Source organism: Cydia splendana, chromosome 19 (genome assembly GCF_910591565.1).
Source record: "Cydia splendana chromosome 19, ilCydSple1.2, whole genome shotgun sequence".
In the NCBI taxonomy this organism is placed as follows: Eukaryota; Metazoa; Arthropoda; class Insecta; order Lepidoptera; family Tortricidae; genus Cydia; species Cydia splendana.
The window spans coordinates 5661349-5685681 of NC_085978.1; the positions used below are offsets into that span (position 1 = coordinate 5661349).

The 24333-nt window shown below is 36.8% G+C and overlaps 2 protein-coding genes and 1 non-coding gene across 3 annotated transcripts in view; all 3 read right to left on the reverse strand.

The window, feature by feature from the left end:
• LOC134800248 (uncharacterized oxidoreductase TM_0325-like) overlaps positions 1 to 24333 on the reverse strand; it is a 220776-nt gene that overhangs the window by 78309 nt on the left and 118134 nt on the right. The gene's annotated exons all lie outside the window — the stretch shown is intronic.
• LOC134800282 (optomotor-blind protein) overlaps positions 1 to 24333 on the reverse strand; it is a 140373-nt gene that overhangs the window by 47919 nt on the left and 68121 nt on the right. The window lies entirely within an intron of this gene.
• LOC134800415 (U4 spliceosomal RNA) lies at positions 1781 to 1998 on the reverse strand. Its single transcript, XR_010145536.1, has one exon. It is a non-coding gene; the product is annotated as a U4 spliceosomal RNA (small nuclear RNA).

Below are 24333 nucleotides of genomic sequence, written 5' to 3' on the forward strand. Positions count from 1 at the left end.
CAATAACATTGCCACTTTATTTCAACATAACATGTTACATGGGTACATTATACCTATGGTTAATAAGTTAAAATATTTCTTTATAATTTTATAATTTTCATTTATATGTATTTTAGCTTTTTACAAAAACACGTCATTTTTAATTACTCGTTAGCAATATCTTCCGATTCACGAAAGAAATTTCAGACTTTCGGGTAATTCTGTTTATACTACTGGCAACACAGGATAGCGCTGTGCACATTTGACAATTCGGATCTAGATAACTTCATGCCCTGACCGTCATCCTTGTCGAACGCGTGTTAATTGTTATTTCCTTCTCGCTCAGTGTCAGCAGTCGCAGTGTTTTCCAAACTTTTCACGTCGTAAGCTTGGTAATTAATGTGTAACTGTGAATTAGTTTTTTAAACGTTTGTCTTGTATAGATAAATAAAGTTTAATTTAATACATTAGATTTGTTTTATTTTACTATGTTTCTACATGAATAACTTAAAATTAATGCCGTTAAAATAATTTTCACCGTTGGTTAAAATTCTCCCACATTTCAAAGTTTGAGAACCTGTAAACAGCATGATGACGTAGGCGCGTGTCAGTTAGGTCATACGCGAATCTCGGAATGGAGTACCAGGCGGAGTATATTATTATACCATGACCACTTCTCGAGTTGACTACGGATTTGCCGTGTAATAATTTTCTTGTACTTTGAACATTTAATATCCTGCTTATTAATCGAAAAATGAAATATGTACCTATACTTATGCGCCACGGCGACAATTATTCAAACTTGGATACGCGTGTGGAAATTTTGCAATTTGTTTGTTCACATGCGTTATGTCCAGGATACTTGTGTTAGTCTAAGAATAAAATAATTATCATTCAACGTTGTAGTTTTATTTTGTAACTTTTTCCTTATCCAGACTATCTCGTCGCTCAGCGACAATATTTTTTCGAATTCCGTAGATTCATTTCCAATGTGCTCGATAGTCGTGTGAGGCACGAAATCTGTGAATTTTTTGTGGTGCTTAGTACATAACTGTGTGTAACTGTGTATTCTTTGCATTTGGGTAGAAATAAACTGTTTAGTTAGACGACAGCGGTTTCACTCACTTGAATTTTTAGTCGCTATTACAAACAGTTTAAAATATGTCTCACGAAAGTTTAATTTGGATAGAAATAAAAAAAATATGACAAGGAGATTAATACTAAAATTAAGAATGTAAAATAACGCCTTCGATATTTGATAAAAATAATAAGTTATACCACTTATACGTAAGATTGTGTTAGTCAATATACAAGTATACCTACAAATAGAATATGTTTTTAAGGAAAGCTGTCACAGGGAAATAAAACGTATGTCTATATAGGCAGGTGTTGTACTTGTAAGTAAGTAACCTACATTGTAGCCCAGCTACAATTAAATATATGACAATTATACGTTTTTACACGGGGGGGTCTGTTCTCAGAACGGCCCATAGCTCCGATACTGGACGAAGGAGTTGAATAAGAGCGATTATTAATAATAATAACACGTTTTTTCGAGCAGCGCCCGCGCCGGCGGCGTCTGCGCCGGGATATGGACAACGCTAGTCGACAACCTTTGGCCTGATCATTCACAGCTGAGCTCAGAAACTTTTCTTTGAGTGCGTGCTCTTATAGGTAGCAGGGGCCTAGCCAACATGACAAACGTGGTACATCGAAAAACAGGCAGATGCTACGAAGTCACGTGACCGTTTCCATATATTATTTGGGGGCTGTCCATAAATTACGTCATCGATTTTTGACGATTTTTGACCCCCCCCCCCCTATAATCATCCAAAAATCATGCTTCAAATGACCCCATTTCCTCCTACTTCATGCTACCGTCATCCGATGTCCAGACCCCCCCCCCCCCTAATTTGAAATGACGTAATTTATGAATAGCCCCTTGGTAAAGTTTTCAACTAGCAATAATCGCACCTCGGATTAACCTCATTGGTTACGATATTGCCTCTGCGCAAAGTTTTATTTATGTTTCGATTGTAGTTTTCTATCAATACCTAATCGTCATATTGGCTAGGCCCCAGGCACTAAAGTAACGGTTGGTTCAAGTTTACATTTCTCTTAATCATCGAAATAATTTTTTGATTTTATTTTTTGTTTATGTAATGATTGGTCCTACTATATCTCACTGTTAAAAAATGCCATTGGGCATGTTGCTTATGTAAGAAATTCAATACAAGTAAGTACTTACCTACGAGTGTTTGAAGGTATGTATGTATGTCACTTTATTGCACATAAACAAGGTTACACAAAATAGACATAACAGAGGTTAGGTTATGCATTTGAGTAGGTATAATTTTACCTTCGAATCTAAAATTCACACTTTAATTAAACAACTGTACAAAACCGCTAAGCATTATTAACTCCTTAAACAAACACGTATAAAAACAGATACCGTAATTCCCCTATTTTTTACGGACATTATGGATGTTTATATGGATAGTTAATTACAGGGCTTAATAAAAACTATCCTCTAAGTGATCTTAAATTACCTAAGACTGTATTTAGATCTGGTGATTAAGCATATGGCCCCGCTATGTTTCCACTTTGTTTAGTAAACATGATTACTTACACCACAATTTGGGTATTTAACAACTACGCAACTATCTAGGTACATTAAGATTTTTTTTATCTTTGTTTATGTAGGAAATAATCTTGATGAGATAACGTACGTTCTGACCTTTTGTATCTAAGTATTAAGGAAGTGCTAAATTCAAACTCAAGCGATTTTTTTCCACGTCTATAAAAAAGCGATGTCAAACGAAAGCGAATTCAATTTCTACAGAGCTGACTTTCTTAGCTAACGTAAAACCACCCACATAGTTGGGTATATATATGTAGTCTGTCTAATACTACAACTATTATGGTTCACAAGTCCAATACAATAGTAATTAAGTAGGGATACCAATGTTCTTTATGGTTTTATCTGGGTTTTTTCTTTCATTCATGAACATATTTTGCGCCAGAACTGCGTGATTCAAATAAAAATCACACCTAAACATAGACATTCGTCTTAGTTTAGTTTAGGACTGTAGTTGAGAAATTTGGGACAAAACTTGGGTAAAACTTACGGTACCGGAATCCGTACCACGTAACAACTAACCCCTGCATTTAGAAGTTTCCAAACCGAGTGTTGGCAACCGCTGACTGGTTAAAAAGTATAACGAGACAGTAATAATAGGTTGAGCAAACTTCGCGCCCGCAAAACAAACACGGTCGACAGAGCAGGCGAGCGCAGAGAGAACACTTTGACTCATTTTATACTTTGATTTATGTTTTGGAACCTTTTTTTAAAGTATTCGGGTCTGAATTATGATTTGGCGTTTAATTGAGGTGTTTGATTTTAAGTTTCGTTATTTGGTTGTTTACGAGTATATGTCGTTAGTATTTTGTCGACCGAGTGACATCGGTGTGTAGAACCAGGCGTGGCTCACTCCGCGATTTCGTCGCTTTGCTACAGGTAGCTAAAAGTACATCCGTTTCACACCAATTTTGGTGGCTGGCCATAAGCCGCGCGTGGCGCTGTCGCCACCTAGCGGCCATATCTGTCCTGATCGTAACAGACGCGTTTTGTTAGAGTGAGTCTTCTGTACCTAGTACTATTATTTATTCTGTGGTAAAACGTTCAAGTTGATAAATACGACCAAGTGTGGGTAGTTTGAAAAACTTACGCAGCTAGATGTTGATGTCATTGTCAAGTAACCAGTCTTTCTCCGAGGTCACAGGGATAATGCCGTTCTCGAAACGTCGGAGGTAATTTTAAAGCTAAAGTATAAGCGATTAAGTCCTGTTAATGTTAATAATAATTTAGTTGCTTTAAACAACATTTATAAGTAGTGTACATTATGACTGTTAAAGGTTGTGAGTATGACTAAAAACTAAATAATTCATTGATAAAGGCATAAATTAGGGATTCGTAATTTTATTAATTGATACCCTGTTAATATCTTTTCAATTTAGTTCAAGAAAAGTTATTCAAGCGCGGATTACCCCCATACCCGCATAAATAAGTTATTAATTAAAATGATCTATGAATCAATTAATTTTTAATGAGAAAGTTTAACAGGTGGTTAATAAAAATTGCACCTGCAAAGTTTTGAAATGGTTCGATATTTTTTTATAATAATGATAATAGTGGCAAAAAAAAATGGTGGCAAGTACTGATGTAACAGATGTAGTAGTGCATAATTATTTTCCATCGTATTTACACGGAGTCAGTTACAGTCAGTCCCGGTACAAAAAGTACTGAGGTTGATTGAAGTAGTATGACAAATACGAACGTTTCTGAGAAAATACGAACGTTTATAAAATCGGGAATGTATAGGAATCAAAATTTTAAATTTCCAAAAGGAAAGCTTTCTTTTGTTTCCTGTGAAATTTTCCAGAATTTTCCGAGAATATTTCAACGTTTTGGAAACTTGTACATTTGTATAGTGCATGGCAAGGCAAACAAATGTACCTAAATAAGGTGCATTGGGATCATTTAGAAATCGGACTAATTTTAAAATTATATCTAATATCTACCAGAAGCACTTCATCTTTGGCAACACTTAAGCTACTGCAACGTTTACCAAGACTTCATGCAGGGGCTGATTTAGACGGCGCGCGAACTCGCATGCGATTTTAGTTACATTGCGGACTGTTGTTTGCGTCCAATTCAACCGACTGATTAAAACCCGCAATGGTATGAAACTCGCATGCGAGTTCGCGCATCGTCTAAATCGGGCTTAACTGTTCCCACAGAAGTGCTTTTAGTTTTATTGATATTTGAAATTTTCAACGCAAATTACCTTAATAACTTATCAATGTTTGTATGACTGTATCTATATAAGTAAGTAAGTAGTAATACTCCTTTATTGAACGTACTGTAGTCTCTCGAGAAAAACTCGGCAGAAAGCTCATTTAACAATCTGAGTGCTCGCTAAAGATTAGTTACTGTCTTTCACCAACCTAAAAAGTCCGCCGTCTGTGGTTTGTTTAATTTGTTTCTTTGAATTCGACAAATTTAAAGACATATATTTGAGCGTTTTCCAAAAAAAAATGTACATTTCATTCATGTCTTAAAAAATATTGACTTCTTGGGCTCATTTTACTCAGAATCATTTGTACTTACATTCACGCCTCATACAAATCATACATGAAAAAATGTGTCTCAAGATTTCCTTTCCAGATCGTCACATTTTTGTAGGAAAAGTTTTTTTATTTGTATGAACCTGACGCACTGGAAAAATATTTTTTCATACAAAATTTTGGGACTCATTTTTTCATGTATGAGGCGTGAATGTACAAATGATTCTGAGTAAAATGAGCCCAAGAAGTCAATATTTTGAAGACATGAATGAAATGTAATTTTTTTTGGAAAACACTCATTTGCAATAGCAGCGCCATCTGCGTTGACCTTTACGCGTTATTCTCATTTACATAATCCTCAAAGTATATATCTGTTATTATATTGATCTGTGAAGGTCCGGAGCTTGAAATTACGGCAATGATCGATGCTTATCGGCATTAATACAGCTGTCAGAATAATATGCACTTATCACGCGCGCATATCGGCGCGGCGAACCAGTCCGTCCCCAATGAGGGTTAACCAGATGCTTACTTATGTTGGTACAAGGTACTATGTCTTGCTACCTGAACTGGGTAATTGTGTGGGATTTTTATGGATTATTCATAGTCATACTCATTTATTAATAATATAAGTACATATTACACGATTATAAAAAGGTATTAGGAATCATATCTATTTAATAACTTTAAACGAGGAATTCTTGTTTATTTATGTATAAGTTACCTATATATGTATATTTCGGGGATCTCGGAAACGATATATTTTGGGGATCGCTGAAACGGCTCTAACGAATTCGATGAAATTTACTATATGGGGGTTTTCGGGGCGATAAATCGATCTAGCTAGGTATTATTTCTGAAAAAACGCGCATTTGTGAGTTTTTATATGTGATTTCCGAGCAAAGCTCGGTCTCCCAGATATTGATATTTTTATATAAGCTCCATACGGATAAGAGTGACTGCCGGGTAAGTGTGTCTGGCCTTCACATTGAATCTGCTGTTTACACATGTTTATTGCGAGTACATACATTTGCTACGTGCTATTTACTAGCGTTTCTCAAGAGACCTTAAAGTTTCGTTACTTTTGTTCATTTTACTTTTGACTTAAAACTGAACGAACTGAAATGAACGAGTCACCTTTCTAACTTTCGCATTTTTAGACTCTTGATTTCTACCTACAAAACAGAACTGTGGATAGGATAACATTAAAATAGACATTTTTTATATTATAAATCGTAATTTAAGACTTTTTGTACAAGGCTTGATGTAGGCAGAGTAGCAGGTAAGACCTGCCTTTGGAGTTTATGCATTTAATACCTACTTACCTACCTATTTACATACTGTATGTACTTTGAGTACACATATATAGTGAGCATTGCCGTTTGGCCTAAAGCTAAATTAGCTTCATGAATAAATCATTCAAGGGAACTAAACTAACTCAAGTCCGCTTCGTAATTTAACTGTAAGTAAACTAAGTATAAATTAATGATATAAACTAATTAAAATTTCTTTGCACTTGTACTTTAATGAGCTGGAGTCGTAAGCCGATGATTATCAGCCATATTGGTCCGCCATGTTTGAAAATAGATATACCTAGATGAAACTTTTGACCACCCATGTGTATGGATTTTAAATGTAGAAAGTTAATTTTATTAAGTTTGAAAGTCCTGGCTATAATAGCGTTTGCGGGCATGTTCCTATTTAATATGATTAGGTATAGATAATTTATTAAGTAAGTATATATTAACGTCTACCAACGTTTTATATGCTTATTCAAATTACTTGAATATATCCTAAGTATCCCAACGGATGGAATCAGAGCACATTAGCCTAGCTAAATTAGAATTTACTAAATATATGAATATTACCTATATACTGAAATAATTTGAGATCAAACGCCAAATTTCAAAAAAATGTTGTTACCAAACTTACCTAAAGGTTGGCCCTACCGCGAAAAATCAATATCGAAATTTCTCGGCGTCTTAGGGCCTCTGAATTCAACAAAATGCTCAACCGCCTTTCTGTGATTTCGGAATTAGAAGGTAGCCAAAGTTATTCAAATCTTATTATGGCGACTGGCGACGTTGAAAACGCTGTTATTATTCCGTGTTTTAAGTACTCGTAGTGCTGCAAGCATTGTTCAGATTTAGATTGCGCCATGAGAAAATGATCCAAACCGCACTCCCCTAATTCCTACCATGCTTTACAGCTTAATTCTAAGACATCAGAATTTAATTTACAACTTGCGGAGCTGTGTTTACGGCAGATTGCTGGTCGCACGCCCCGAGTAATGTCTTGGATTCCAGCGATCTACTGACTACAGGGTGGGGGAATGAAAATTGAAAACTAATAATCACAACAAACAAGTAATGATGTGGTGTCGCTGTCGTTAGATGTGTAAATCAATAGAATGGATGAAAAATGTACGGAATACGATTTTTGTTGTCGGTTACGATGAATTGGAGTAATACGGTATTGGACATTGGTATACAAATACATATATCGCCATTAAAACAAAATTAGGTTAGGTTAAATAGGTTAAAAGTAAAGCGTAAATTAACTAAACGTCTAATGTTACTTGCCAGAATAGGTAGTTGGTAAAGTAATAATTTCCATACTGTAAGCAAATAATTTTGTATAGCTAAATTGTAAGACTTAAAAGTTTGTTTACAGTAGCTTGAATTCTTAGATTGAAATTTGCAGTATCTCTATATATGTAGGTACGCGTATATGGCCTCAGCCACTGTACACGGCTACGTTCTACCGATCCCTGTTCCCTCCTTGGATCTGTTTCGGCGACTCCTACTTTAGGGGTCAGTCAGACAAAAAGTACAAAAACTGTATACTTTTAAACAAATAAAACGGTTGCCGTAACCACAATTGAAACAGTGATTTACGAGGAAATAATAATAATGTCAAGAACTTAATCAGCGTGGAGCGACGCGAGAGTCGGGCAGGCCGCAATTAGTGTCGCTGTACAAATATGAATGAGAGTCGGCGCCTGCGCCTCCAGGCGGGTACAGTCGGCAGAGAATTCTCAGAGAAAGGAAGACATGTTTTCTTCACCTCACAGAGACTGAAACACCAGGCCGATTTTACTCGGAAGAGAATATAATAAGTAACAAATTATTTTTCCATGGCTACTTCTAGATATTCGTGAGTAATAATGAAAAATCAACGGGTTTTAGAAAATTTACAATGCTTCAAGATTCCATCCAAGAATATCGTGGTACACTCTAAAAAATGAAGACCAACTAAGAGCAGTTTCTTCTTAGTTGACGTTAAATTAATTACAACAATTACGATCTTATATAAATCAAAGAAAGCTGATTACTTAAAACAATAAGTGTATCTGTGATTGAACTAATAAAGTAGGTATTGATTAATCCTAACAATTGTATACCTTGCATCTATTATTAACTTGTTGACATAATTATGTAACGTAGGTTGATTCAATAAATATCAAGCTTAGTTGATTTTACTAGGGTCAATTAGTTAGCATAATTCTTTTTCATGTATATATTGAACAAGATCTTAGTTGGTTCAGTTACATAGCAATAGTAAAATCAATCAGAATTACCTTATTTGAAATGTCGAAGTCCTTATTAGGCTCGTATGGAATCAAGATGCTTGATTACGACTATCAAAATATTGATAGGGCCAACCAAATTTTTTTTAGAGTGTACAATTATTGTACTACCTATATTATAGTAAGGTAATGTTCGGTGAGATACGGAAGGAGTTGATCATGACATCTAAGCGCGATTGTTTTCTTGTAATGTTGTAGCCGATGAAAACGGAGAGAAATATATTTTCAACCCGTATCAATATCAACATGAGGGGAAATAATCGTTGACCGCAGATTTTCTGTTACAAAACTACATCAAGTCCACTAACATGTAAATGTGGTCGTTGACTCGGTTGACTGTACTGTCATAAACCGGACCGATGCAGATTATACCCCAAATATGGACACGGAGCGACGTAATCAAATTACCTGAGCTCTCAGCTCCAAGCTAACTCTATTGTCACGATAATTCTATAAAAACGACTAGCTTGACATCTAAGAGACTACAAGCCTGAATCTCCGATCTCGAGATATCGTATCGGCCAATAAAGTTAGACATATATGGAGCCGCCTAATTAAGCAACATATTTAACCGAATATCGCCATGTCGTTACCTTTCACCGACTAGCCGGGACGAAAAAACACCGCAATAGATTAATGATACGAGCCAGCGCCGTGTTTAAACGAAAGAAAAACGAACTAACAATGTATGATGCTCATACAATCGGCTTGTAGCTAAAAGATCGGCTCGAAAGCAGAACGCTGTATCTTTTACAGTACGATGGTTTGAAAAGTCTTTTCGTTTTGAAGTTGGCAGTGGTGTCGTGCGCGAGCGGTGACGCGTCGGCCGCCACCCGCGAGCCCAAGCGAGACACGGCTACAGATTGGAAAGAGATGGAGGAATAATCAATAGAGGCGCCACCGGAGCGCCGCGGGGCGGCGCCCGCGACGGCCCCACGCGCACAACTCTTATTGAGAAATTCTCAAGATGATGCATAATTCTTTTTGGTTTCCTGTGTGGCTGCACTATCCATGTTAACAATATTACCATTTATCGTGGATATCTTGGACTTTGTGTGCCCTTCGGCAGCTGATTTATAAGTTAGCGGTGCGATTGTTTCAAGATTAACCGTTTAAATGTTCGGTATATCAGCTTGGGAGCGATTGTATTCGTGTACGACTCTTATAAGATTAAAGAAGGCTTTATTCTGATATAAAATTGCGCTTTTAAAGTTAAACATTTTGATGCGTTCATTGGCATTTTAAGTCATCAAAACAAAGGTTTTTTTTTATGGACTCGTCACCATACTACTCTTATAGTAATATAGAAGACTTATAACATCTTAACGAGTCCACAAGACGATTATAACCAGCGTTCCGCATGGCTTATAAACCCACAAAAAGATGATCATGTAGCCGTTAAAACAGCAATCAAGCCTTATCACAGTTATGGTAATAAGACATGCTAATTCACAAAACCAACAAGCAGAGAAAAAAAGAAAATCGCTCGCGGCTAAAAAAGGAAAGAAGCGCGCAGACGGGCGCCAGGGCCCAATTATGGCACGGTGGCCTAATCCACAGTCGTGGTCGAGATATCTGGGGAATGCGGGCTACGGGCTAGGCGTTTGGCTATAGACTGGGATTATGGAAGTAAAGGTTGAAGATAAAAAAAATTGCCAAGTCCAAGTTAGGGCACCAGTGTCACGTACCTACGCTTGTACTTCTTAAAAAATTGCTTTCTTTCCAAGAGTTAATTCTTTCTTTTTATCATGATTTTTTTTGCGAGTTGCGATGCGAGTGATATTTGTTTATGTAAGTATAGGTACACGATTATTGAATAGATATGTCTTAGGTGTTGTATGAGGTAAAGTGTCATTCTATGGAACTTGCAAACTATGTAAACAAACCGCCATATTGAAATTGTCAAAGAATGATGAATTTACTATAGTGACTTTTGTTTACATAGTTAGCAAGTTCCATAGAATGACACTTTAGTTGCGTTTGTGTTTTGCAGTCATGAATTGTTTATTCAAAATATAAAAAAAAAATCCACACATGGAATTAATATTTAGACATCCTTACGCTTTTGAAAACAAAGTTCATGTTCACATTATTTTGTCGGGACCGATAATTTTGACCTTTGACTGTATATCAGTTATTATAGGTATATCTTCTGCCAAAGTATCTTGTTTTAGCGTTTTATCTTGTAGCAGTTAACGATGGTGCCTTTGTGACCACGACAATCCGTCTATGATTTAGAATGAGCGAACCGTGACCTATCGGCCACGGGCGTGACGCCATTGGCCGGTGATGTCCCGCCCATGTCCGGTGTATTTGTATAGCTAAGTCTGTGCCGATATCGGTAATTACCACGATATGTCACCTCCGTGCTGTGATTGCAGTTTTAGTCACTTAGAATCTGTTTGAAATCAATTTCTCAAGACCACGTCCCCGCGAACTTGTACAAGTACACATTCTATTCTAGTTTTGAACCCGTAGGTATAGATACTTACCTACAAAAGAATATTCCAAAATTGCCCTGGGTGTTACGAGGCAAGGCAATCCTTGAGATTCAGTTGATGACTGAAATATTTACATACACACGGAACGAGTTATTTAAAAGTGCTAATTGTCTTGTTTTCCAGATTTTATTGTTATGAAACAATCCGCCACGAGGCTGTAGGTCTCAATTTTTTGACAGTTGACAGTTTTAGAGCAAAACTAATAAGTAATAATGGTCGTAAACTTTTATTTCACTGTTTACCGAATATTTAGGTACGAGTACTTGTGAATATGTCCCCAATAATAATAAAAATCGATGGTACAAACCGATAGTCCACTTAACACTAGCTAAATCTCTATTATATCAAAAAAACACCTTAGTACAGTGTCCATAGAGTTAAAATTTCAATAAAACTCTTTAAATAACTAGGGTGTTATAACTAAGGGTGTTATGATAAAGGAAGGATTAAAATGTAGTGTAAAAGGGGCTTAAGTTATTACGTCACGCCTTGCCTCGTCGCCATTTTGTTATTATTAAATAATATCGGGCATTATGAGTGCTTAGCCGTGTTTTTATTAATAATCGCTTTAATAGGGAGGAAGATACGCTATTTTAAAATACATTATGTCATTTTTGCCAAGGGAAAGAGATGGAAAGCGAATTTCTGTGCAGGAACATGTGTGGGAAGTTTGTAGTTGTGCTCTTCTGAAGTTATATTTTTAGTTCCTGTCAATAAACATGCGAAATAATACATTGTGCAGGGGTGGGAGAGGGGGGATGGGTGTAAGTGAAATATTATAAACGATAGTCTATATATTCACGACAGCCCCTAGGTGTCTGTTTTTTTCGAAATGTTAACTATTATAAGAGCAAGGAACATTTAAAAATTAATATGAAATCGCTCCTAATTTTTACAATAATCATCATAGCTATGAGTATAGTTAATAACATCAAATGATGTAAAAAATCCAGAAAGGAAAATGGGGTCTACGGTTGTATGGAGAAGCAGCAATCCCCTTTCCTCTTAAAGCACAGAATAAATAATAGTACCTAAGTACTACCGCCAGAAAGGAAACTTCCTACAAAACCGAAGTTTGACAGCGGTTCAGGGTCGAATCATGTTGTCCCTTTCTAATATAAAAAAGAGCTTACTAGCATAAAAAAGAGCGTACCTCGCCATCAAACTTCACAGTTTGGCGAGTTTTATGTAATTTATAAAATGTACCTATTTTAGTGTATCATGAATAAAAAAATTAAAAATATATATGGCACTATCCCTTTCGGCTATTTAGGGTTGTCAAAATTCAAGCCATTATCTTATCTGTGGTCGTGCACGCAAAGGGACGTCAAGTTATGCCAACCCTAATAATTGCTCGGAGTAATGCTGAGCCGATGCTGAGCCGAAGCCGAGAATGCCCGAAGTGAGGAGTTTCGCACCCCTGCTTAAAGCAGTGAATCCAGACCACACAGGTAACTCAGTGTTCTCGATCGAAAGTCACGCTCGAGCCGTCTCGGTCGTAGGTCGTAAATCGACTATCGGCTAATCTGAGCAGGAGACTCAATTAACCTGAGCAATTAAATTCTCGGATAAAGCGCCGGTGGTCCCGACATGTTCTTGATTGGACGATTAAGTTATGAGATACGATAGTAGTCAAGGGGTAACTGGGGACAGAGGGTTAACTTCGGACAGTATTCTTGTTAGTACGTTGTTACCCAATCTCTTTACTGTGATAATTTCAATGAAAATGATGTCTAGATCGATGTTATGTTCTGTATTAAAATACCGGCCAAGTGCGAGTCGGACTCGTGCACGAAGGGTTCCTTACCATTACGCAAAAAACGGCAAAAAAATCACGTTTGTTGTATGGGAGCCCCACTCAAATATTTATTTTATTTTGTTTTTAGTATTTGTTGTTATAGCGGCAACAGAAATACATCATCTGTAAAAATTTCAACTGTCACGATTCATGAGATGCAGCCTGGTGACAGACAGGCGGACGGACAGACGGACAGACGGACTAACGTAGATTAGGTTAGTTTGTAATCTCTCTACCGTCAGTTTATAATTTAACTAACGAGATTATAAACTGACGAGTAGTTTACAATTTTACGGTGACACACTAGTTCAGCGGTCGGCAACCTTTTAGCAGCCAAGGGCCAAATAGTAGTTACCGAAGATGACGCGGGCCGCACTTTGTTAATATTTATGACTTTATCAGACATTGTCGTTTGTCAATATTACATACAAAATAGCCGGAGGCTCGAGGGCCGCATGCAAGTACTAGTTAAATATGGCATTTCGGAATGTTTTAATAGAAGCTACTCAACCTGATAACATTATTAAAATAATGAATAAAATCTTATTCTAAAAACAAGATCATTATGAAAGAACAAGACGCGAACTAATATGCGGGCCGATGGATGCGGGCGGTCTCAGATCAAGATTGTACAGACGCCATCACATATATCGAAGCAGCCAAGGCGCTCACAAATATCTGATCACGCCTCTATTGTCAGGGCGTTAGAGTGCGTGTTAAGATATTATGAACACCTCGGCCGCTCCGATATATCTGATGGCGTCTGTACAATAGGTCCTAAGTTTGGAGAGTTACCTATCGTTTTATACCTTTGTTATGTCTACTTCTTTTACGTATTATAATAGGTACAACTATTAAGGTGCAATTAGGTTACTTCGAAAGCGGAATAATTTTAAAAACCGCTAATACCTACACCAGGGTACGTAGCCAATGTGCCAATCGTTTGCGCTCCATAGCGAACAAAACGCAACTGTCTCTGTTGCACTAATATGGAAGACTAGGGTTTGCAATCCGGATCCGAAATGTATGAAATTATCCGGATCTGGATCCGGATCCGCGGATCTTCCCATACATTTCGGATCCGTCGTGCAAACCCTATGGAAGACTGATAGAGAGAGATGACGCTATGCTACGGAGCGTTAACGATTGGCAATTTGGCACGTTGGCTATGCTAGGCCAGAGTATGAAGCACAACACTTAAGCTAGGTACTTGCACTGTTGCTACAGTAGAAAGTGCTTCTAGTTTACTGGATATAATTATGCACGTTTCAAAATTATCCCGCGTTACCTTAATGCACCTTACATATTTTATAACTTATAATGTACCTAATTACCAGTATAACAGTATTACATATTTAGCCTTAAATACAATTATGTAGGTACGTCCACATTGGTGAAATCTCCGCGAATACCGCCACCTCGCCATTTGCGAGCGAATATCTACATATAGTTGTACTACTGTCCTACACGTCGCATTTCGCATTCGACAGATCTGTACGTCTACCATCAGTTTTAACATTGACATATACGCTCACGTTTAAGTAACTTACTTTCTATGCATCTCGCTCGTACTCGCATATTAGTGCAAGCGAGATGTACAGAAAGTAAATTACGTAGACGTGAGCGTTATGTCAATGTCAAAACTGATGGTAGAGGCTCTGGACGTGCCAATATAGTAGTCTAAATTTAAAAGTGGAAAAATTACTGTCTTGGGTGAGACTTGAATTCACGGCCTCTGGATCGATACTCCAGCGCTCTGCCATCTGAGCCACCAAGACCATAGCCATAGCCAGCAAATCTTTCCACCATATTACGGGTCAAGGGGACCCTAGCGACATCTACCTTAAGAGTGTTACACTTCTTAAACGGCTACCGGAGTTCCAAGTTACATTGGAAATTCACCAGTTACGATGTGCTACCCATACTACACATAAAAAAAAATATAGTAGTCTGTTTAAGGGTGGTATTCCATCTGTCCAATGTGTATTTTGTCTCACATTTTGCTTAATGAGAGAGCGAAACGCAATGACATTGGACCAAGAAATTGGACAGGTGGAATACCACCCTAAGCTAACTTTGTACCAACTTGAAGACCAAAGTAGGGGAGTATAATGATACTCTAATGATTAAACGTCATAATTTCATAGACATTAATAATGCCATTGCCACTTTGTCATCGCAAAGGCCATGCAAAGTTAGCGTGGACTATATACGACCACATCTGCCCTCGACAAACGCCGGCGGCACCTTTGTACGCTCAAAGGAGACCGATTTGTTAGGCATAAAGAGCTCTTTATAGTAGTACAAGAGACCGCTGATACGGCGATTCAATTAATGCAGCGACAATTGTCACTTATCAAACGGCATAAAAATGTTCACGACTTCTGCAATCATGCGACCTTTTTAAACTAGTTCGATGTGAAGTAACTTTCGGAAAGGTTTATGTTCCCTTACCGTGTATAGAAGATACGAGTTTTTAATATGAAAGAGTTGCGTCGTATCAAACGGATAAAAATGTTTACGATTTCTGCAGTCATGCGACCTTTTCAAATTATATCGATGTGCAGTAACTTTCGAAAAGGCTTACGTTCTCTTAGCGTGTAAAGGAGATACGACTTTTTGATATGGAAGTTACGTCGGTCAGGTTTCGTAGAGAAATTAAAGCGATTTTTTTAAGTAAATTAAAAGGAAGGTTTATATCGGCGGCCGGGACTTTAAGTGTTTTTGTACGGTTATTGCGAGCGGACTCCATTGAAGTGCTGGTTGGGCTTCACATGTTATAATCAAAGCTCGTGATATACTTAGGGCATACTGAAAGTTTCTGGAACTGGCCACTTAGAAAATATAAGTCTTCTCATATATCAGAATCCAGAAACTTTCAGTATGCCCCACGTACCTCCTTCTTCCTCGCGTTATCCCGGCATTTGCCACGGCTCATGGGAGCCTGGGCTCCACAAACTAATCCCATCATTTGACGTAGGCACTAGTTTTTACGAAAGCGACTGCCATCTGATCTTCTAACCCAGAGGGGAAACTAGGCCTTATTGTGATTAGTCCGGTTTCATCACGATGTTTTCCTTCACCGAAAAGCGACTGGTGAATATCAAATGATATGTGACGTTCCACGACAAAAGGTACCTTATGGCGGCTGGCGCTTACGTCGCATAGCGCCGCAATAATATTGGAGCGGCGTTCATAATAGCGTAAGCGCCAACCGCCATAAGGTTCCTTTATCCGTGGGACGTCACATATTTTGTACGTAAGTTCCGAAAAACTCATTGGTATTGGTGCGAGCTCGTGATATACCTACCATCATAAAATAGGTATTTTTTAATGATTATAGGAGGCAAACGGGCAGATAGGGAATACAATCTCGCACCAAGATTGGCTCGCATCGAGATTTAACAAAATAATTAAAAATGTGTTATTTTGATCAATAATCTCGAAGGATTCTGTACATACAACTTATTTAGGGTACGTCATGTTATATTTTGAAAATAAAAAGAACTAATTAGATCTGCATTGAATAAAATATAAACTTTTATTAAAAAACAAAAATGAAATATATAGCTATCTACTTTGACATTCCGCACAGAACGCGCCACAGTGCTTTCACATCGTCAGCTAAAGCCGGCCCCACACAATAGCACTGCCGTAACAACATGAATCTAACGTCAAAAAGATTACTTAAAAGAAAGTAATTCACACGAATCAATCTTTTAATCTCGGTCGAGATCTCGAAAATATTAATCGAGATCTCGACCAAGATTACAAAAATCTAGATTTCCTGTCAACGAGATTGAATCTCGAAAATTCGTGCGAGATCTCGAAACCTATCAATAGATTGATTCTTGCGGAAGGTTTGTATAATTTGTTAAGGGTAACCCGTGCGAAGCCGGGGCGGGACGCTAGTAATAAAATAATATGAAACGTCTTCCTGCAGCCAGCGAGCCGAAATGTCCACATAAAAGCATCTAAAACAATAACATTAAAGTTGTATAGATTACCGCGCGCAGTAGCCCGGCGGTGACAATACAAATGAGTGTTTTAACGCAATCGCTGCCTTCATCTCGCCGGCTACTTAGCACTGGAGACGCCAGGAGTGGTTATTGGGACAAGTTTTATTATGACGTTGTTTTTTTTTTCGTTACATTTGGAAATTTTGGCTGGTTTGAAGTTTTTCCTCATTCTGGGCGGAATAATTACGAAATCAAAACCTGTAGCTGTGTGTGTATTGAATGTTTTATAGTTTAAAACAATAGCATTAAAGTTGTCAAGATTAGCGCGCGCAGTAGCCCGGCGGTGACAATAAAAATGAGTGTTTTAACGCAATCGCTGCCTTCATCTCGCCGACTACTTATATAGCACTGGGGATGCAGGGAGTGATGTTTAAATTTAATATCTGTATTATATTTTTAGAATGTGTTATATACGCCTTGTTCCCTGAATTTAATTGGGGGCTAAAGCATAATACTAGGGTTTATATTTAATTTTTACACGTTTTAATAAAGACCATATAGAAAAAAGACTATAGGACAGTCAAATCAAATCTCCAATCTCCAATCAAAACCTTAAAAGATTAAAGTTGGCACGATAACAAACAATAACGAAAATGTATACCTACAAATATTTTCAGCTTTCAGTATACCTCTCGTTTTCTTGAACATTTCTATCTAATTCTAGTTATTGTTTTAATAATAACTGGTGTAAATTGTACAATTTATATTTTAATTTTATTAACTATGAACCTCAAATAAAATCTACCTACACGAATTGTTGACATTTGGACTGTACATTGAGATGTAGGTATATGTCAATTGTAGGTATATAATTGATTTTATAGTGTTCATAATTTTATTACTGACATTATGGAATGTCAGGAACTTCGTAATTAACCTCTAACGAATAAATATGAGATATTTATTGTTATCTGAGACATGTGTCGCATAACTTATTATAGATTTTATTATAATTTATAAATAGCAAGTCAGTGACACTTCGATAGTGAATAATAATTAATAATGTAACACGTTCTTGATTTATTGTCACTTATCTATTTATATAAACCAATTAAATTGTATATTTCTTTAAATACCTACCTAAGTAGCTACCCATGCAATATCACAGTCATCATGAAGGAAGTAAATATTGATTTGACAAAGCATGAAAATTTAAGGATGATTATAAAACATTCAGTAGTTATTTAATTAATTAAATGAAAATGCTAATGAGCGAACAAAAAGTTTTTAAAACAAGTTTCCTTGTCGTCTCCACGCCACTCCTGTTCTCAAAGCCCAACCAATACCTGATGCCGATAACGTGTTTAAATTCAATTTTTTATTACGCCTTATCAGCGTCTTAAGGCCCCCACACACGCGGCGGGGCTATTACACCCACACCAACACTAGAAGGCTCCGATAAAGGTAGACATGCGATAACTTAGGAATTAACCGCCTTTTTAGATGCGACTTCACATTTTGCTTTAAGTACAAACTGGTAGACTAAAAGACTGAAGACTCCAGGCCAATTCGAACTAATATTCTGAAATGATGTCATTTCGTTATCCTTCACGTCTTGCTGGCGTCAATTCATATACGATAAAGTCCGAGAAAATGCACGCGTGAATTATAACAAAATGAACATTTTGATATCGGAATGTAGGTAAGTTGGAATTGGCCTCCTGGTTAACCAGGAAAAGGCAATGAAACTTGGCCATTCTGATTTATATGTATGCTCATTGCTTCATATACTTTTTAAAAGAGAGGTCTTTCCTTCACTCTTGACGAGTCCATGGTTAGATTTCTTAGGTATTTAAGGGGCAAGCCTAATAATCTCTTAAATGTTTAATATAAGTGTTGACGTATTTAACCATTCTCCGGCCCAGAAAAGTCTCACAGGATTGATACCCCAAATAAACCAAAAGCATGTCACCTAATTGAAAACGCCTTCCAAAATCGGCGCCCTTTTTGTCCGATTGTGAACCATAAACAATAAATTGACGTACAAACTTTTTAATCGGACCACCGAGGCGGTGACACCGAGGCGTTCTGCCATATCTCGTCACTTTACGTAGTGGCCGAAACACGGAACGCTACTCGGGTTAATTCGTTTTTTATAAGGGCTCTTAAATACATTACATCCAAGTTTATCTTAACGGTATTAAAGAGCTACCGGTCTTGGTTTATACCAAGTGAGCGTTCTTTTTTAAATTTTTTTTAATATGATGCGTTCGCGTTGGCGTAAATACGATATTTAGGAGTTGACAATTGCTTTGATGAGGTTCTGCAAGGCTGCCGTGTTACGCATCTTGTCTTCGTATTATTTTTGCCATTTCAAATGAACCATCTTTTAAATTTAAAACAAAACAAGCTTGTACTAGTTCTACTTTGGCATTTACATTGAATTTTCAAAATGAATAGGTATTATGTAGTTTAATAAGGTTCTTTTTCGTATGACGCTGTGTTGTTGTTTTACACACGCATAATACGGTAGAGATAATTACGATTATTTTGTTCAAAATCTGTAGCATACCTATACCTACCTACGTAGTTGGAAATATGATATTACTTCATATACTTACCTATTTATAGTATTTATACCCGTAAAACCTTATGGCTGTTGGCGCTTACGTCGCGTAGCATCGCATTAATATTGGAGCGTCGTTAATAATAGCGTAAGCGCCAACCGCCATATGGTTCCTTTTACCCGTGGAACGTCACATATTTGATCAAGGATGCGAAACGTTTTCCTCCATTTTTGATAACGAAAGCAAATACACTCGAATGTAATGACTTGTAAAGCCATAAACAATATGAAAGCTTATCGAGGAAAGTTTTTACTGCGTGTCAAAAAGTTATATCACGTCTTTATGACGTCTATAACTTTATGATACGTAATGTGACAGAGTTTGTGACAATATTTACAGTTTCTGATCGAATTTAGAAGGGGGGAGAGTGGCGCTACACTTTTTAAAAGAGTTTTTGAGCGTTTTCCAAATTTTTTTTACATTTCATTCATGTCTTTAAAATATTGACTTTTTGGGCTCATTTTACTCAGAATATACACATTAGGTACATACACACCTCACACACATTACACCTCACATTACATTACATTTACGCCTCATACATGAAAAAATTTGTCCCAAAATTTTGTATGAAAAAATATTTTCCAGTGCATCACGTTCATACAAATAAAAAAACTTTTCATACAAAAATGTGACGATCTGGAAAGGAAGTCTTGGGACACATTTTTTCATGTATGAGGCGTGAATGTACAAATGATTCTGAGTTAAAGTGAGCCCAAGAAGTCAATATTTTGAAGACATGAATGAAATGTACATTTTTGAATGAAATTAAGTCATCAACCAGTTTGTATTAGCCTTATTAATTTCTTACCAACCTCAGGTAAACGGTAGACATATATTATGAAACTTAACTCGGAGAATTCAATAACAAACCAACAATACCATCTAAGACATGCCCGCAGTCAAAGGGTTAACCCTTCCTTAATTAAATGCGTTATATACGCCCTTCGCTAAAAGGGTTTTATATTTGGGCAATTTCGGACGTAGTAGTGCAGTATTCCGTTGGCTTGCCACGCCGGAGACGAACGCACGCTTACACATGCCAATAGGGAATATTACGCGAAACTCTGCGTAGGGGGCGCCACTACCACAATCCATCACAATCTGAGGGTCTACCACGAAACAAGAAAATCTAAATTTCGTTATCTAACCTCTCTATCACTCTTATTCGAGCGATAAAGAGGCAGATAACTAAATTTCGATTTTCGCGTTTCCCGGTAAGCCCGTGTTAACAAACCGCCTTGATGCATCAATGTCCTATTTTATTGTCTGTGAAAACTTGTCAAAAAACTGTTTAAGGCCTAGTATGTTTAAGTTACTCTATGGTTTACTAAACAAATTAGTGCTGCACTCTGGCGGCAGAATATTGCAGTACTACTCCTTATTAAAGAATAGCATTGGTTCCCTCCTCCACTCCTTAAAATTCTGTGGATCAGAGTTCCGAACCCCTAGACTCCCTAGAGTAAATTTCATTGGAGAGCGTGATGTGCGTTCGCGTTTGCGTAATGTCTAATATTTTTGTATGGCATTTTGAACAGCGCGCCAAGCGGGACGTGTAGGAAACTCAAAACCCCATAGAAAATGACACTTAACGCAAACGCGTATGTCACGTCGCGCTATCGAATTAAATGTACACTAGGGGTAGGTACTGTACGGTTACCATCAGTTTGTCACTGACATAAACGCCGTCGAGAACGTAATTTACTTTCTATACATCCCGTTTGCACTAATATGCGAGTGCGAGCGAGATGTATAGAAAGTAAATTACGTTCTCGTCGGCGTTTATGTCAGTGACAAACTGATGGTAACCGTACTGGTCGCTTAAACGTTCGTCTCACAAAAGTCACAAACAACAGGAACATAACTAGGGTATGACACAATTTGTCACTTACGCCCGTCCTATACACGCCCTGTAGGCGGTCCCGACATGGACATATTTCACGCGGAACGGCCCCGACTTACACTAATGTCACTTTACGGTTTCATTTTGGAGAATTGCTGTTTTCCTAAAGGTTATACGTATGCGACGGTCTTAATGTCCTCACCCAGCAAACATTTTTGGTCAATATTCCGTTAAAGGCACCTATTTTAGGTCGCAAATAGGTGCCTTTATCGGAATATTGACCAAAAATGTTTGCTGGGCAGATTTTAAAAGCTACCCTGGTTTTGGGTGCCCTTGGATTTGGTTTGGATACCTAGACAAAAACGACTTCCCTAATATATTTTATTTTTAAATCGTTACTTCCGAAATATTATTTTTATGTAGATGAGATGTATTATTTAGGGGTGCCCCTTAATACGCCTAACATTAATTTTCATAATATGAATTCGCATAACAGATTTGGCATAACATAATTGTGCATAACATTGAACAGGTATAATAATTAAAAAGCATAATATTTATTGTGCATAACAATGAATTCGCATAATTGAAATATGCATAACATTATTAACTATAACTTTAATTGTCACAAAATGAATTAGCATAATTTTATAAAGCAACCGAATTAGATGGATCAGGGCAAAGCCAACTCGGTTAGGTTAGGTCCAGTTCGATGTTAGGTATTTTTTTCTAACAGCCCAATAAATTTTCACATTTTATGCCTGCAGCGAAACCAGAAAATCGAAATTTCGTTATCTGCCACTCTATCGCTCGAAAATGCAAGAGTAAGATAACGAAATTCCGATTACCTCCTCAGATCTAATTATAAAAATAAAACAATATACACAATCAAAATTACATTTATTTGTCAGTACCTGAATTGGTAAATAGAACTGCTTTTTGGGTACGTAACATTTCTTTTCTTCCTTTTATTTATATACCATTTAATAATTATGCAAAGTACCATTATGCTTGTTACATTTATCCCAAGTAATTGATATGATAATTTACGTTATGCGCATTAACATTATACGTACTTAGTTATGCGGAATAATGTTATGCGATTTCAAAGTTATGCGTAATATACGTTATGCCAATTTAAATTAGGAGTATTAAGTTATGCGAATTAATATAGACCCATTATTTAGACACCAGGCGGCTTAGCACGGTCGCGTTTTTATCCCTTGTCACCATGCCTGTCACGTTCTAAAAAGTATGTAAGTGCGAAAGGGACGCGCATAGTGATAGTCGATAAAAATGGAACCGTGCTGAGCCCGCAGGGTTGGCAATAAGCCTATATTTGTGCAGTAAGGTACATTTATTCAAATCCTTCAAGTAGACGAAAACTAGAGTTGGACGTAAACTAGCGCAATCACCCTATTTATTTAACTGTTAAAATGATACTATTATATTATATTTTGAAAATATGATAAACAATATTTTGTAATTATTCCCGATTGTAAACTCTATAATTATAGATACCTACCTATGTACCTACTTTATAAAACTGCACTCGATTTAAAAAAAATATGAGTTTATTGTTAACCTTTCGTAACAAAATAGAAGAAAATATTTCACGCGTAAATATTATCGCTAAAAGATAACAGGAAAGCATAAGCATGTTTGCAATGCCATTTCATAGGGCAAACACAACAGTAGTTGTCTCCGTATTCACTCAAACAGAATACCTATCAAATACGTTACAAGTATGCGGAAAATGTCAAAATTGGCGTTTTCACGATTGAGGGGACAGGTGTCGCGACAAGAAAATACCGACGCCTCACGAGTCATAAAAATAATACCGTATGAAGAATTTCTTTTATTTGAAGGAAATATTATTGCGAAGTGAGAACGCGATAACGGCGCGATGGTGAATTTGAAATTGGAATTCTTGAGGAGATTATTTTAGCGAGTAGGTAGCAATTGTTTTTGTTGATTGAATTGAATGTGCAAACAATTTACCAAAAATTATACATAAATTGAGTGCACTCTATGTAATTGTATAGCAATTTAGTGCTAAGCTTATATCATCGGGTGACAAGCAAAACTCACTAAGTACTATCAAACAATTAAAGTAACAATGCACTTTATTACACTTGTAACACGGTTTATTGTCCAATAATTTCAATGATGTTAGTTAGTGACTTTTGCTTGTCACCCGACGATATACACTATATTAGATAAACAACGAAAGCAAACCAAATTTTGTCCCGTAAATACTAATAGGGTACCCATCTCTTAAGTTAAGCATAATAATATTATAAGAATACAATATCAATGGTATTTATCGCTACTTATATTATACGTACATAAAACTGCTATAAATAATAATAAATAATAAATAAATTTCATTTATTCAAGTAACATGACTCATACAATTTGTTAGTATACAGTATTATATGGGATATAGCAGTTTTATGTACAAGTCTACCGCTTAAGACGAAACAGGAGCTGAGTTTTAAATATTTTAGGTAAATATACCCGTCTCGCTAACGGAAGCGGCACGTAAAAGGAGTGCGATAAGGACAAGGCGAAAAATCCTGCGTAAAAATCTCAAAAATCGAGGTTTCGTACTCCTCTGTTTCCTCCTCCAAAACTTAACCAATCGTAACCAAATTTGGAAATCTAAATGATTATGAAATTATCTGTGTCGGACCGTTTTGCTTTTTCGGCTAATTGATATCAGTTTTGAATGCCACGCCTCTCATTACGGCATAGTCAATTAGGCCATTTTGGCCATTTTTGAAGGGCTCTAGCGCCTTAAAAAACTAAAATATCAAAAAAAGCAAAACGGTCCGACACAGATATTAACAATATTAATCTGTGTTGAAAAAATCATTGCTCTAGCTTCAAAAACCACGGAGGAAAACG